The sequence below is a fragment of the Anolis sagrei genome, chromosome 10 (genome assembly GCF_037176765.1).
Source record: "Anolis sagrei isolate rAnoSag1 chromosome 10, rAnoSag1.mat, whole genome shotgun sequence".
Taxonomy (NCBI): domain Eukaryota; kingdom Metazoa; phylum Chordata; class Lepidosauria; order Squamata; family Dactyloidae; genus Anolis; species Anolis sagrei.
The window spans coordinates 5,654,276-5,669,991 of NC_090030.1; positions in this window are offsets into that span (position 1 = coordinate 5,654,276).

Below are 15,716 nucleotides of genomic sequence, written 5' to 3' on the forward strand. Positions count from 1 at the left end.
TATAGTTCAGCTATAATCAAAGAGCATTCTGGACTCTACCAACAATGGAATTGAACCAAACTTGGCACACAGGACTCCCATGACCAACAGAAAACACTAGAAGGGTTTGGTGAGCATTGACCTTGAGTTTGGGAGTTGTAGTTCACCTACATCTAGAGAGCACTGTGGACTCAAACAATGATGGATCCGGACCAAACTTGGCACGAATATTCAATATGCCCAAATATAAACACAGATGGAGTTTGGGGGAAATAGACCTTGACATTTGGGAGTTGTAGTTACTGGGATTTATAGTTCACCTACAATCACAGAGCATTCTGAACCCCACTGACAATAGAATTGGGCCAAACCTCCCACACAGAACCCCCATGACCACCAGAGTGGGCCACAGCAACGCGTGGCAAGGGATGCCTAGTATAACATATAAATAAAAACCATTAAAGCATGTAATCATCGGTGTTATCCTGTTAAAAACATCATCCAGTAACATTGTCTGTTAATATATTTATAAATATATTAATAATTAATAATTTATAAATATATAAAATTTTATTTATATACCGCTCTATCTCTCCGAGGGGGACTGTGCTGGTACGGCTGTACCAGGAGCTCCAACTTCATTTCTTTCTATTGAGTGTTTGCATGCATTCCAAGGTTCCATGCATTTTGCAATAAGGTGGCTTCCCTTGGTTTGCAATTTTTAGGGCCAATGACCCATCAATCATTGTTAAGTTTTGGTTCCGCCCCTTTCCCCAGGACTCTGGGAGGAGAGGGAGCCATTTTAGGTCAGTCTTGCATTGGAAAGCTTAGCTACAGGACGTGGATTAACTCCAATCGTAGAGAAGCTTCGTTTCTCACAGCATCTGGGGGGAAACAGTTCCAAAGGACTCCAGCTGGAGAATCTACAAAGCCTTGTCTGGTAGGTCTACTCAGGACCCAAAAAGCAGTTTGGAGCCGGGAGTAGAGCCCACACCAGCAAAGTTCAGAAAGTAGATTGCCCAAGGAGGGGTTAAAAAGGGTTTTCCTCTTAAAGAAAAGAAACAGTTCATGAAGCCAGTTGCCTGTCCCTTGTGGACAAGATTAAGAAAGCTACCAGTTGATTCAAAGCCTTGAAGCATTTGTTTGATTTGTTGAAGATCTAAGAAGTATTTGATTGTTTGTTTAAGACTTAAGCAATAATAAAGGACTTTGTTAAACCTTTCAAGCTTCTAAAGACTCTGTATAGGAAAATCCTTAGGGCCTCTCACTCGAGGCACCCCGGCTTCCCGCTGGGCACAAAGAGCACGTCCTGTTCAAAAGCCAACTGCTATAGGCCCAGCGCGTGACAGCACAGGGACTCAGGGTGGTTTCCAAGCAACATCACCAAAACTTACAGAGTAAACAGCATAACAAAATTAACAAAACAACATAAGCATAAAATTACACACATATATTAAAAAATAATCCTGCCTGTTCAGGGCAATTAAAAGGCCGGGCCGAGGCTAGTGCAAACTCAAAATATGAGGGGACCAGGAATTAAGTACAGTGCTATAACAGGCTAACAGCAATAGTAAATCAAAATCAATAGGTAATCAATTCCTGTACAAATTCCACCAACATGAGTTTGGGAAATTGACTCCTACACTACAATTCCCAGAATTCAGCAGCCGCTCTCGGGGTTCTGAGAGAGATAGACAAAAACTAATTTCTCTGATCTTTGGGTATTCTTCGTCAAATAGCAGAAGCACTAACTTCATCTGCTTCATCTTCCAGTCAAAATGTGTACATTGTTCCCTCACTTATTGTGGGTGTTATGTTCCAGGACCATCCGCGACAAGTGAAAATCCGCAAAGTAAGGACGCTATATTTATTTTAATATTTACAGAATACATTATTTTAGTATTCAGGGGAAATCCTTTTCCTTTACATTATAAACAAAATCCTTCAGTCACTTAATTGAGCAGCAACTTTTAGAAAGTGATCCACTTCCATTGGGCATATATAAGAAGTGTTCGCGCATGCATGCGCAGTTTAGACCTCACGCTTCCTTATCCGCCTCAGCTGTGAGTCCACCCCATGAATGCCTCCAGAGCCACTTCCAGGGCTGCAGTATCATAGTAGGCTGCACTTCGTGACCGGACCCTAACCAGCCTCCCTTTCTGAGGCCCGTGGTGTCCCCAATGGCACAGTGGGTTAAACCCTTGTGCCGGCAGGACTGAAGACCGACAGGTCACAGGTTTGAATCCGGGGAGAGTCGGATGAGCTCCCTCTATCAGTTCCAGCTCCTCATGCGGGGACATGAGAGAAGCCTCCCACAAGGATGATAAGAGCATCAAATCATCCGGGTGTCCCCTGGGCAACGTCCTTGCAGACGGCCAATTCTCTCACACCAGAAGCGACTTGCAGTTTCTCATGTCGCTCTTGACACGACAAAAAAACCCCATGTAAATAATGTCATGTAAATATTTTACATTCATATTTATTAAAAACCCGTGAAACAGCGAGTCTGCGAAAAGCGACCCACGAAGTAGTGAGGAAACACTGTGTTGCCAACCTCTACTGCCCTTAACTCCCCATTTTTGCCCCACTGTGCCATCTAGTAGGAAAACAACAACAATGAGTACATAATCTGATTCTTTTACATGTTCTGCTTCTCTATTAGGAAGCTTAATTTCATTTCCATGGACTTCTGTAGACCTTCCCCACATCTTCTCATCACAACATCCCTGCAAGTTTGGAATCATTCAGTTCCCCCAATAAACATTCTACACAATCATAGTGTGTTGAAATATTCAAGTTGCATTGCAATTCAGTTGAACTTGACTGCCTGAAAATGCAACACATACTTTTGCAGACCATACTCGTTTTCCTCAAAGGCCCATGCCAAAAAGGGCACCCTTCCACAAAGGGAAGTGGGGACCATCAAACAAAATCAATTCAAATATGAAGCCTGAGGAAAATTAAAAAAAATGTAAATATCCAAAGGTCTAATTACCTCCTGGGAAGGAAACTTGGACATTTATTTTAAATCAAGGCTATTATTCTGACCCATAGAAAACCTCTGATCAATCTTCCTATGTTTGTAAAATTAGACCCCATGTTGAATTGCAGAAAGGACACCCAGCAGTGAAGGAAATTGGCTTTTGGGATACTGCTAATTGTGAATGTACTCTCTCTCTCACACACACACCTGTAGTGTGAACCACATCAATATTTTTACACCTTCCGAAGGCACCCTACTGAACCAGTTTGGAGAAGAAGAAAGTTTTGATTGACTGTTTTCTTTTCTCCGGCTTCAAAACAAATATAATACTGTGGCAAACAACTAAAAACACTAACTTAGATGAACAGGTAAAATAATGGAAGATAATGAGCAATGGCAAAATTAACCAGTCCGGCTTTCTTTTAAAGTTCTCAAAAACTTCATGGTCACCACACCATTTTCAAATACAATATGTACTTTGAGAATCAAATCAAATTTATCTTATACTAGCCATCCCCTGCCATGCGTTGCTGTGGCCCACTCTGGTGGTCATGGGGGTTCTGTGTGGGAGGTTTGGCTGAATTCTATCATTGGTGGGGTTCAGAATGCTTTGTGATTCTAAGTGAACTATACATCCCAGCAACTGTAATTTCCAAATGTCAAGATTCTATTTTCCCCAAACTCCACCAGTGTTTACATTTGGGCATATTGGGTATTTGTGTAGAGTTTGGTCCAGATCCATCATTGTTTGTGTCCACAGTGTTCTCTGGATGTAGGTGAACTACAACTCCAAAACTCAAGGTCAATGCCCACCAAACCCTTCTAGTGTTTTCTGTTGGTCATGGGAGTCCTGTGTGCCAAGTTTGATTCAATTCCATCATCAGTTGAGTTCAGAATGCTCTTTGATTGTAGGTGAACTATAAATCCCAGCAACTACAACTCCCAAATGACAAATCATTTTTTTGAGTGAATGACATACATTGGGTTGTTAGGTGTCTTGTGTCCAAATTTGGTGTCAATTCGTCCAGAGGTTTTTGAGTTCTGTGAATACCACAAACGAACAATACATTTTTATTTATATAAAATTTGAACTAGCCAAATGTATTACTAAAATGAGTAGTACCAAGATACACAATAGAAGAAGAAATTATTATCAAAATCAAACTAATATATATATATATATTACAGCTTCAAAGACAACCTGGCAGGGAAGGTTCACCTAGAACACCATCCCATGAGGCTTCTATAACAGATTCTGCTCAACCTGTCTTGCTTGAGCCTGCTAAGCTCCTTTTGTTATGACACAAAGTCTTTGTGAAAGTGATTTAAGAAATCTCAAGGTGTATTTAGCTTACTCCAGCTGCAGGTACAGTACATTAGTCATCCTAATCTATGTATTCTTCACATTCGTACATGCCTCCCACTTTTCGTTTTTATGGGGGGGTTTTCCTGAGTGTTCAGAGGTTTGGACTTCTGTTCTCCTAGATTTTCAAAGGAATGAAGCACTGTCCATACAAATGCTTGTTAGACCCAGCTCCTGCCAATTTAGCAGTTCGAAAACATGCAAATGTTAGTAGTTCAGTAGGTACTGCCTCAGTAGGAAGGTAATGGCGCTCCGTGCAGTTTTGCCAGTCACATGACCAGGAGGTGTCTATGGATAACGCAAGCTCTTTGGCTTAGAAATGGAGATGAGCACCACCCCCAGAGCCGGAGATGAAGAGGAAGCGTTTACCTTTATCTGTGTATCTGTGTTTCATTGTTTTGAGGCATTGAGTGTTTGCCTTGTGGTTCTGTATTTGCTGGGGAGATAGGGTAGAATACAAATAAAGTGTTATTATTATAAAGGCGAAAAAGGTTTTCCCTTGACGTTAAGTCGAGTTGTGTCTGACTCATCTCCATTTCTGAGCCAAAGAGCTGGTGCTGTCAATGGACACCTCCAAGGTCATGTGGCCAGCATGACTGCATGGAACTCCATTACCTTCCCACCAGAGCAGTACCTATTGATGTACTCACATTTGCATGTTTCCGAACTGCTAAGTTGGCAGAAACTGGGCCTAGCAGCAGGATCTCACTCTACTCCTTGGATTTGAACCAGCGAACTTTTGGTTAGCTTGTTCAGCAGCTCAGTAGTTTAACCCACTCTTTGTGTTATTATATTATTATTACTTAAAATAATTAATTAAGAAATAAGCATTCCCTCTCCTATTGTGTTGATTCTGCAAGGGAAGGGTATAATTTTGACTTTAAAACCTTTTTTAGTAATGCAAAACCATATATGAGTTTCGGTAGAAGCATTGGCAACAGTAATCCACGCAACAGTCACCACTAGGCTAGGCTACTGCAATGCCTTATATGCTGGCCTTCCAAAGTCAACAACCCAGAAGATTCGGATGGTCCAAAATGCGGCAGCCAGGCTGCTAGCGGGATCATCTATAAGATCCCATATTACACCGATTCTGCAACAACTGCATTGGCTACCAATAGAACATCGGATCTCTTACAAGATACTGATCCTGACATTTAGAGCTCAAAATGGCCAAGGACCTTTATATATTAGGGACCGCCTCATTCCTTTTCCCCATCAGTGGTCACCTCGATCCACGCAGGAAAATCTCCTATACATACCGGGTCCTAGGGAGGCACATTTGGAAGCTACAAGGCGTAGAGCTTTTTCGACCTATGCTCCAATTCTGTGGAACTCATTGCCTCTGTATATTAGAGCAATGTCGGAGTTGCAACCTTTTGTAAAGGTTCTCAAGACTTGGCTGTTTGGTTGTGCATTTGAGTAATTGGATCAAATTTTGCCATAGTCACTGCTGAACGTTTTTATGTTGAATGTTTTTTGTTGAATGTTTTTATGTTGAATGTTTTATATTGTGTATAAGTTATTTTAAATTGTAAGTCACTCTGAGCACTTTGGTGGAGAGCGACTAATTAAGAAATAAAGTGATGATGATGATGATGATGATGATGAGTGGGAAGTTATTTAAAAGAGTCTTGCAAGAAAAGGAAACATTTAATTAAGAAGGGTGATTCATAACAATGACCGGTTGAAGCCAAGGACTCCACGGTCCCTTTATTTATTTTTCAAAAGAAGTGATTGGGGGAAGGGTTAAACTTTGGCTTTGCAGCCAAATCTCTTTTCTTCTGTCTACTAGAAATGGTAATGGCAGCAAATTGGGAAGAGGCAACAGCAGCAGATAGAAGGAATATCCCAAATGTTCCCACAATACATGTCACCAGCCCTCAAATCACTGCAGAAGCAGCTTCAGATTACCACATGTCTGAAATTGCCTTGGAAGACTACAGCCCTTAGCTATTTTCATGAAAACAATACTTCAGTGCAACTTGAAGATTAATTTGCAGTGAGTTTGAGTTTTGTGGTTGACCTCAAGGGGTGAAATTTGGCTTCCGTTGCATCTGTTGTCCATCCATGCTATATACACTTCTGTATAATGCTCCGTTTCCTGTTCTTTTTTTGGAAGGTAGTTTGTTTCTAGGGATGCCTGAGATGTTTGCTCTGTCAAGCCCCTTTTTTTCAAAAACCCAACAGATTTACAGATTTACTCAGCTCTCACCTCCTACAGCGAGCAAGAAAATGGATGTAAGCTGCAGTCAGAAATCTATATATTTTCAGTCTTGTGATGGCTTCTGTGTAAGCAAAGTGATGTTTCAACTAGGCATGCAAAGTATATTTGCCAAGTTTTTCATCAATGACAGCGAGGGAGGCCTTGACAAACGGAGACCTACCCTAGAAAAAATGTAAACTGCCGCAGGAATATATATATATATATATGTATATATATATATATATATATATATATATATATATATATATATTCCTCAAACAAAGGCTAAACAAGAACAAAGACAAAGGGAGGTTTTTTTTTTGTATGAGAAGATGCAATGGCGTTTTGTATACAAAATAAAATTATATGCGAAAATGTCTATAGATTTGTTTTATGCAAAGCTTGTAAAACAGTCTTCCAAAAATCAAAATTAAGACACGTGCAAAAGCTCTTGTAATATTGCACACCGAGGGAAGATTTTTGGAGCCACCCTCTCTCCTGGTCAGCAATATTGTAAGCCACATGTTGACCAGAGGGTCATAACAAATGCAAGTTGCACATGGCATTGTGCAAAAGGGAACATAGTGAGGGTCCTGCTTCTATGCCAGTTTGCAATGCATTGTGGCTTTTAGATGAGTCAAATGTGAAGTTTTGGCCCTAATCTGTTGAAAAGAGAGGGTACTAGACATAACTTCATTCCCTCAACAGTGAGTGAAAGTAAGCCCAAAGACTTCAAATGGAGAAAGACGGAAAAGGGGGAAAGTAGAGGGAACTGGGTTGTTGTAGGCTTTTCCGGGCTATATGGCCATGTTCTAGAGGCATGAATGTTTCAACTGACCACCTTGATTAGCATTTAATCGCTTGGAAGTGCCTGGGGGGAATCTTTTGTTGAGAGTGATTTGATGTACCTGATTGTTTACTCTCTGTTGTTTACACCTAGCTGCAGCAGACAAAAGTCCTTTGTCCCACCCTGGTCATTCCACAGATATATAAACCCATTTTCCTACTTTCAACAGGCCTCACTACCTCTGAGGATGCTTGCCATAGATGCAGGCGAAATGTCAGGAGAAAATGCCTCGAGAACATGGCCATATAGCCCGGAAAAACCTACAACAACCCAGTGATTCCGGCCATGAAAGCCTTCGACAGAGGGAACCATCTTATCCCATTCCTGCCCGTCTTTCTGTGCCGTGATGGATAGCCAGCCATACCCTGCTTTCTCCCATCTTAAGGCTGTTTTGAGTTTGGTAACATCTGACTCCTGAAGATAGGTGTAAGGCTCCATTTCCATGTCATGTGATGGCCTCTGTGGGACTCCGTGGGGTTCTGTTTCTGCAGTGCATGGAGCCCTGCACCCATCTGATGAGGTCTATAGCATATAACAAGGTACATATAACTATCCTGGCAAACAACATCTGTGCAAGTTTTGCAAGTGATAAATCGGAATGCACTCAAAAGTATGCCACAAGCTGTGAGTTTTCTGGGCTGTACGGCCATGTTCCAGAAGTATTCTCTCCTGCCATTTTGCCCTCATCTATGGCAGGCAGGCAGGCATCCTCAGAGGTTGTGATGTCTGTTGGAAACTAGGCAAGTGAGGTTTATATATCTGTGGAATGATGTCCAAGGTGGGAGAAAGAACTCTTGCCTGCTTGAGTCAAGTTTGAAGAAGGGGGTCAGTCTAGATGTCCCTTGATGGGGTCTCTACTATGATTTCTGTCCTCAACCAATTCAACAGTTTGTGCTACACAAAGTGTTTGGAGTAGAACAACTACTTTCAAAGCAAAAAAGACCAACCCATGAAACAGCAAATAACATGTTCAAACTAGGAACAGATTATATTTCTTATTAAAAATGTTTTTTACAAACACTTTGAAAATTTGCCAAAAATCCATGGATAAGTCAAAGGTTATGAAATTTGGTGAGCTAACAGTGGCCCATGTGTTCTACCACTGTAGCAAGTTTCAGCAAGATTGGTCTAAAATGAGGAAGGGAGAATCCCCTGAAGTTTCCCCAGTGTCTGCCATTAACAAAGCGATTCGGAAGTTTCAGAAGTTTTGGAAAGTTTTGGTTTTTTAAAATTATTTGGAAGTTACTTTAGTGTTTTGAACCATTTTATTTTATCAACCAAGCCTAGTTGTTAATATTTCTTCCAGCAATTTTAATTCCAGCATTGGATTCATCATGGTAAGGAAACAAATGCAATTTTCGCAAATCACACTAATTATATTTTAACTCAGAATCATCAGTAGACCAAAAGAAGGACGGTTTCGAATGACTGTAAGTTATTATGGACCAATACCACCCGAGCCTCCCCCCACTCTCAATAAAATATCCCTCATTAATCAGGATTGTCAGAGGGCATGAATAAGGTTTCTGTAACTTCTTCCTAAACCAGAACATCAGTCCTTTGCTGTGGCATGACAACAAAGGATTCAAAAGGCCTTCTTGTAAAATGAACCTTTTGAGCTGTAGACATCTGTGTTAATCAGTGCTAAAACATTAGAGGAACTGATTAGCTTGGTTGAACGTGAATTCTTTGGGGGCTGGGGGGATTCGATTTTTGCCGACTTGATTTGTACACCCTTTGTTCCTTTGAAGCTGGAAGGCAGGAATCTTTGAGACTCTCCATTGATCTCTCCTCATGCGTAGTGATCGTGGTAAGAGTTTTTCAAAGCATGAGGCTCTTTATATTTTTTGCATAAGACAATCGCAGGGAGCTTGATAGTAAAACTTTAATAAAGAGAATTCTAAGTTGCAGTCTATGGTAAGGTGACACGCCAGCTTCAGAAGATCAAGTTAGAATCATTACACAAGCTTCTTCTGTTGAATAAATGATGTTCAGAAGAAACGAAAAAGGAGCTGAGATGATACAAGATGATGGCTTAAAAACACACTAATTGGTGCTGAGCACATAGTATGTTAATGTGTATATTTCTAATTCTTAAAATGTCATAGAGAAGTTTTAAGTGCTCAACTATGTGGATTGTAAACAAGTGGGAGTGGAATCTCTTTGGTTGTACCAGAGGGGAACGTGAGGTGGCCTGGATGGAACCACCAGCTAGCTCACCTTCTCAGAACCTGAGAACTCACTAACTCTCTTTAGAATGCCTCCAGAAGACCTCTTGGGTTGAGTTGGGTTTTGATAACTACTTGTATGTGGTTTTTAGCTTAGATTTTAAAATTTGTTGAAGTTTGAAGTATATAACCCCTTGGGTTTGACGTGGATGTGTGGGACTGGGTCCCCCTTTTATGATCTGGTCATCGACCGTAATAAAGTTTACTTACTTCTCAGAACCTGTTTTTATCACACATACCATGAGATGCAGAGCCAACCTTTAAAAATGGGGCTACAAAGTGGAATCACGGGGTGTCTGCGCCCTACACCACTGGAGAAACTACACTGCTTAGCCGGTATCACACCACCTGACTTCCACCGAGAAGAAGCAGCCAATAGTGAAAGGACCAAGGCAGCGACATCTCCAGCTCATCCCCTGTTTGGATATTAGCCAGCACGTCAATGACTTAAATCAAGAAATAGTTTTCTAAGATCTACAGAGACACTCACTGAAACAACTCAGCAAGCGAGAGTCCAAAAGTGGCAGGCTCAAACCAGGAACCTCAATCAATGACTGATACCAAATGAGAGACTCCCTCCTGGGCACACAGAAAACTGGGCAACTTGGAAGGCGCTGAGCAGACTGCACTCTGGCACCACGAGATGCAGAGCCAACCTTCAGAAATGGGGCCACAAAGTGGAGTCCACGAGAAGAGCAAACCACTGACCACCTACTACAATGCAACTTGAGCCCTGCCACATGCACAATGGAGGAGCTTCTCAGATCAACACCAGATGCACTCCAATTGGCCAGCTACTGGTCAAAGGAAATGTAGCATAATGTCAAGTTTTTAACTTTGTTTGTGGTTTTTCTATACATTATAACTGTATTTTCAATTAGCTTCTGACATGACGAATAAATTACTCTACCTAAATTACACAAACAATCATTTGTTCTGGGAGGGTTTTTAACCTACCCTATACTATTCTCAGGGGCAAACTGGTATGGTGTGGTCTTAAATAGGCCTCAATGGAAAACAGCTAAGGGAACTTACAATTTGGTGTACACCCAAGGCACCCCCCTTTGGGGTGAAGGCCATGAACTAAAACACTTACCTGTGGTTCATTTAGATGAGGTGAGGTGAAACCAAATGCCTAGGAATGGAGAGAGTCTGGCCTCAATAACTTTGGGGGAGAATTCTCCAGCATGTTTCTCTTAAAGCAGTGGTTCTCAACATTTGGGTCCCCATATGTTTTGGCCTTCAACTCCCAGAAATCCCAATAGCTGATAACTGACTGGAATTTCTGGGAGTTGTAAGCCAAAACACCTGGGGACCCACTGGTTGAGAACTACTTCCTTAAAGGTTGCCCGGGTTAGGTCAACAGGGGACCCAGGTGTTTTGCCCTAGCTAGCCAAGGTTGCTCATAGTTTCAACCCATAACTATTGTGTGTTCTCTATATTTCAGGGATGGCAGGCAAATGCAGATTTTGAATTATGACAGCCCTGCTCCTAATCCTGGCAACCCCCCCCCCCCAAATCTCCTGGAATCCTCCCAGAAACAGAACAGGGAGCACCCAAAATTCAAAATGAAAACAAAATGAAAACAAAACAGATTTCTGCCATTTCGCACACCCTTATGAAATGTACAGACACTTTAATTCTCAGATATTTTGTTTGTGTCAGGAGCAACTTGAAAAAACTACAAGTTGCTTTTGGTGTGAGAGAATTGGCCATCTGCAAGGACATTGCCCAGGGGCAATGCCTGAAGAAGAGAAGGCTGAGAGGAGACATGATAGCCATGTACAAATACGTGAGAAGAAGCCACAGGGAGGAGGAAGCAAGCTTGTTTTCTGCTTCCCTGGAGACGAGGACACGGAAAAATGGCTTCAAACTACAAGAAAGGAGATTCCATCTGAACATTAGGAAGAACGTCCTGACTGTGAGAGCCGTTCAGCAGTGGAACTCTCTGCCCCGGAGTGTGGTGGAGGCTCCTTCTTTGGAGGCTTTTAAACAGAGGCTGGATGGCCATCTGTCAGGGGTGCTTTGAGTGCAATATTCCTGCTTCTTGGCAGAATGGGGTTGGACTGGATGGCCTGTGAGGTCTCTTCCAACTCTATGATTCTAGGGGATGCTCAGATGGTTTGATGTTTTACCATCCTTGTGGGAGACTTCTCTCATGTCCCCGCCGGGGGAGCTGGAGCTGACAGAGCTCCAGCTCCCCAGGCGAGGACATGAGAGAAGTCTCCCACAAGGATGGTAAAACCTGCTCTCCCCGGATTCAAACCGCTGACCTGTTGGTCATCAGTCCTTCCGGCACAAGGGTTTAATCCAGACTTCTTTAAATCCAGTTCTAAGATGAACTGGGTTGGAAGAAGTCCCCTTCCTTGATGTAACATCATTGTAGAACATCAACATTGTAGCGCAAAGTGGTCCTCAACCTGTGGGTCCCCAGGTGTTTTAGCCTCCAACTCCCAGAAATTCCAGTCATTTTACCAGGTGTTAGGATTTCTGGGAGTTGAAGGCCAAAACACCTGGGGACCCACAGGTTGAGGACCACTGTAGTAAAGTCATACATGGTACACATCCTTCCTTCTCTTTTATTTTTGTATCATGTTTCTCTGGAGTAAAAACATTATTCTAAACCGCAATTACTATTTTGGCAGGAAAATGCATATCAATGCAGTAAGAAAGTAAACAGGATTATATTACACAGGACTTAGACATTTGAAATCTGACCCTCATTTCCCACAATATAGAAGCCCTCTCCTTTGCTGCTGTGGTGCAATTACTTTGCATGCCACAATAACCAGAGCACCGATTATGGAGCTTGATGATCCAATTACAACCTGCTATCTTCTTTTGCGCGATATTTTTGCACTGTTAAGAGCATTCCAAATTAGGATCAGCTCAAGAGACAAAGAAGGAGTGTGCCCACAGACCTGAAGGTGGCAGGTGGTAGCTTTCCATACAAAGGAAGACGGATCATACTCATTGATTTTGTGAGTCGCACACTCTTTTAGATTTAATAGCAAAAGAGTTGCCCCATGAGCAGGTCTGAAGGGTTGTGTGCATTCTCCCTCGGTGCCTCTCCGGTGTGCGTGCTGAGGCTGGAAATGCTGCCAAAAAGCCAATATCCAATTTATCAAGAGTGTCCTTAGTCTCCAAAGAGACTCTGTAAAACAATAGCTGTCTACTCAGCCAGCCAGCCAGCCAGCTCTTGAACATTATTAGAGTTATTTTTACTCAAATGTGTTTCCTTCAACTCTTTAAATGCTATTATGCCATCAAATGAGAGGGGGCAACTGTTAGCAGGCTTTTGCTTAGCAAATAGCTGAAGATGAATCTTAAATGGTCTTTGATGGATGCTCGCTGCGAGTTAACAGCGTTCCACTAACTTGGAATGGGGTGCGGATAGGGCAAAATATAGGCTCCCGTGAGAGACTCAAGTCTACGTTTTGAGCACAAAATACTTTTAAGCAGAAATAATTACAGGAGTTATTGACTGCCTAAATCAAAGAAACCACCTGTTTTCGTGGTTTCCAGGTTGGAGAATTTCTACAGAAATCGCTCTCCCTCCTTGTGTTTTCCAAAGCTTTCGGATCCATCTGTTAGAGGATTTCAAGCAGAATATTGATGTCCCCTTATCAGGGATGCTATAACAACAGGTTTCTTCCATTGGCAGGAGGGTCAATAAGATGAACTTTCAATTCCATGCTTCTGTGTTGGTGCAATGTCTTGTGGAGTAATACTTTCAAAGCTGCCTTACTCCATGCACATTATTTGTCCATTTCAGCCAGAACCGACTAGTTTGGAAATACCTATCATTCCGCTCCTTACTCATTCCCACACTTTGGTGCTAGTGCTGGTGATGTGTAAGGAATAAGACAGTACAAGAGCCCTGCCTTGTATATAAACATCAATGCCTACTTAGACTATTTATTTATTGTGTCAGAAGCAAATTGAGGGTACAGTTATAATGTATTTAAAAACATAAACAAAGTTAAAAAGTTGGCATTATGCTAAATGTCCTTTGACCAGAAGCTGGCCACTTGGAGTGCCTCTGGTATCACTGTGAGAAGGCCCTCTATTGTGCATGTGGCAGGGCTCGGATTGCATTATAGTAGATGGTCTGTGGTTTGCTCTTCTCCATACTCACATATTGTGGAATTAACTTTGGAGCATCATTTCTTAAGGTTGGCTCTGCATCTCGTAGTGCCAGAGCGCAGCCTGTTCAGTGCCTTCCAAGTTGTCAATGATATGAGTAAGTTGAAGGATGTGAAAGACACTCAGGGTCAGGGGCGGCTCAACCCATTACGCAAAGTAAGCATTTGCAGTATAGTTGATTTTGAGGCGCTCTTGGAGAAAAATAGACCTTGACATATGCAAGTTGTAGTTACTGGGATGTATAGTTCACCTACAATCAAAGAGCATTCTGAACTCCACCAATGGTGGAAATGAATCAAATATGGCACACAGAACTCCCAGGATGTTCAGAAAATATATATCAGTGATTGGTTGGGGGGGGGGGGGCAAAATACTGTTTGCTTACCATTGAAAATTACCTAGGGCCGCCTCTGCTCAGGGTTTACTATTGACACTGGCTGATGGGACTTTTAGAACTTTCAATCGTTTTGGGACTGCATATATTCCATGTTCAGGAGTGAATTGGGAAAATGTGCTGTGTGTTCCAGAAATTGAAACCAATTTGTTAAGTGTTGCAATTTTGACAGAATTTGGCTACAAAGTGATATTTAGAAGGATATATTGTTTTATAATTAAAGATGGTAAAATTGTAGCTAAGGGAGTGAAAAGGAAAAAAACCCTGAAATGTTTGAGAAAAATAATTGCCAGGATGGTGCAGAGGTTTTGTGTGTTAGAAAGCAACTCATGCATGATAGGGTTTTTGTTTTTTGTCGTGTCAGGAGTGACTTGAGAAACTGCAAGTAACTTCTGGTGTGAGAGAATTGGCCGTCTGCAAGGACGTTGCCTAGGGGACGCCTGGATGATTTTGATGTTTTTATCATCCTTGTGAGAGGCTTCTCTCATGTCCCCGCATGAGGAACTGGAGCTGATAGAGGGAGCTCATCCACCTCTCCCCAGATTCAAACCTGCGACCTGTCGGTCTTCAGTCCTGCCGGCACAGGGGTTTAACCCACTGCGCCACCACAGGGTGATGCAATAAACAGTATAATTTCTCCAGTGGTGTTGGGTGTAGAAATTCCATGATAATGTGCCATGTCTCATTAAGAGCCACATCCACTGTTTTAGCATGGTGGCATGTGTACTCAGCAGCAGAGTAGCAAAGCACAAGGACAGATGTCTTCACTGCGTCTGGTTGTGATCCCCAGGTTGTGCCAGTCAGCTTTCATATTATATCTTGCACCCAACTCTTTGCTCAATATTCAAGCAGTGTTTCTTATGAGTCAGAGCACTTTCCAGAGTAATTCTAATTAGACAGTGAGAGCAGGAATTTATTTTCATAGTCAAGATCTTGTTTTCCAAGCTCTCCATCGTTCTGTTTTTCTCTCGCACTCAGAATTCCATGATGTCCAGTTTTTATCATTAGAGCAGAGACATAAAGGAAGGAGTGCAAAATTCCCCCCAACCCGTATGAACTTGACGCTAGATCCCGACCTCTGGAAAGGATGGAGACATCGAGTAGTGGAGGTGTTTCATCTGCAAAGGAACATTGTTTCCTTCCTCTCTCTTTGCTCTGAGTCATGCAAGGAATGTCTGCTCCATGTATTATTAATTCCCGAGCATTGTAACAGTCTGTTTTAAATCGGATGCTAAATCTTGCATGAGTATTGATCATAACTGAATATCATCCATTATGAATACAGCATTTTGTTCTGAAAAAACAGCTTATTAAAATAATGGTGGGGGAGGAAAAGGACAGTGGCCATTTAATTAGCCACAGTAATTTTTCATGGTCTTCTTAAAGAGGCACGGGATGTGGCAACGTTTGTTGCCACGCTAGTTCATCTCTCTTTAAATATTGGACCACTATATCAAATCTACAGTCTCACAGGCACGCACCAAAATGGAAAAGAATTACACTCCCCCATTTATTTATTTATTTTTTTAAAAAACTCATTATTTTGCATTTTATTGCAGCATCTTGGGGA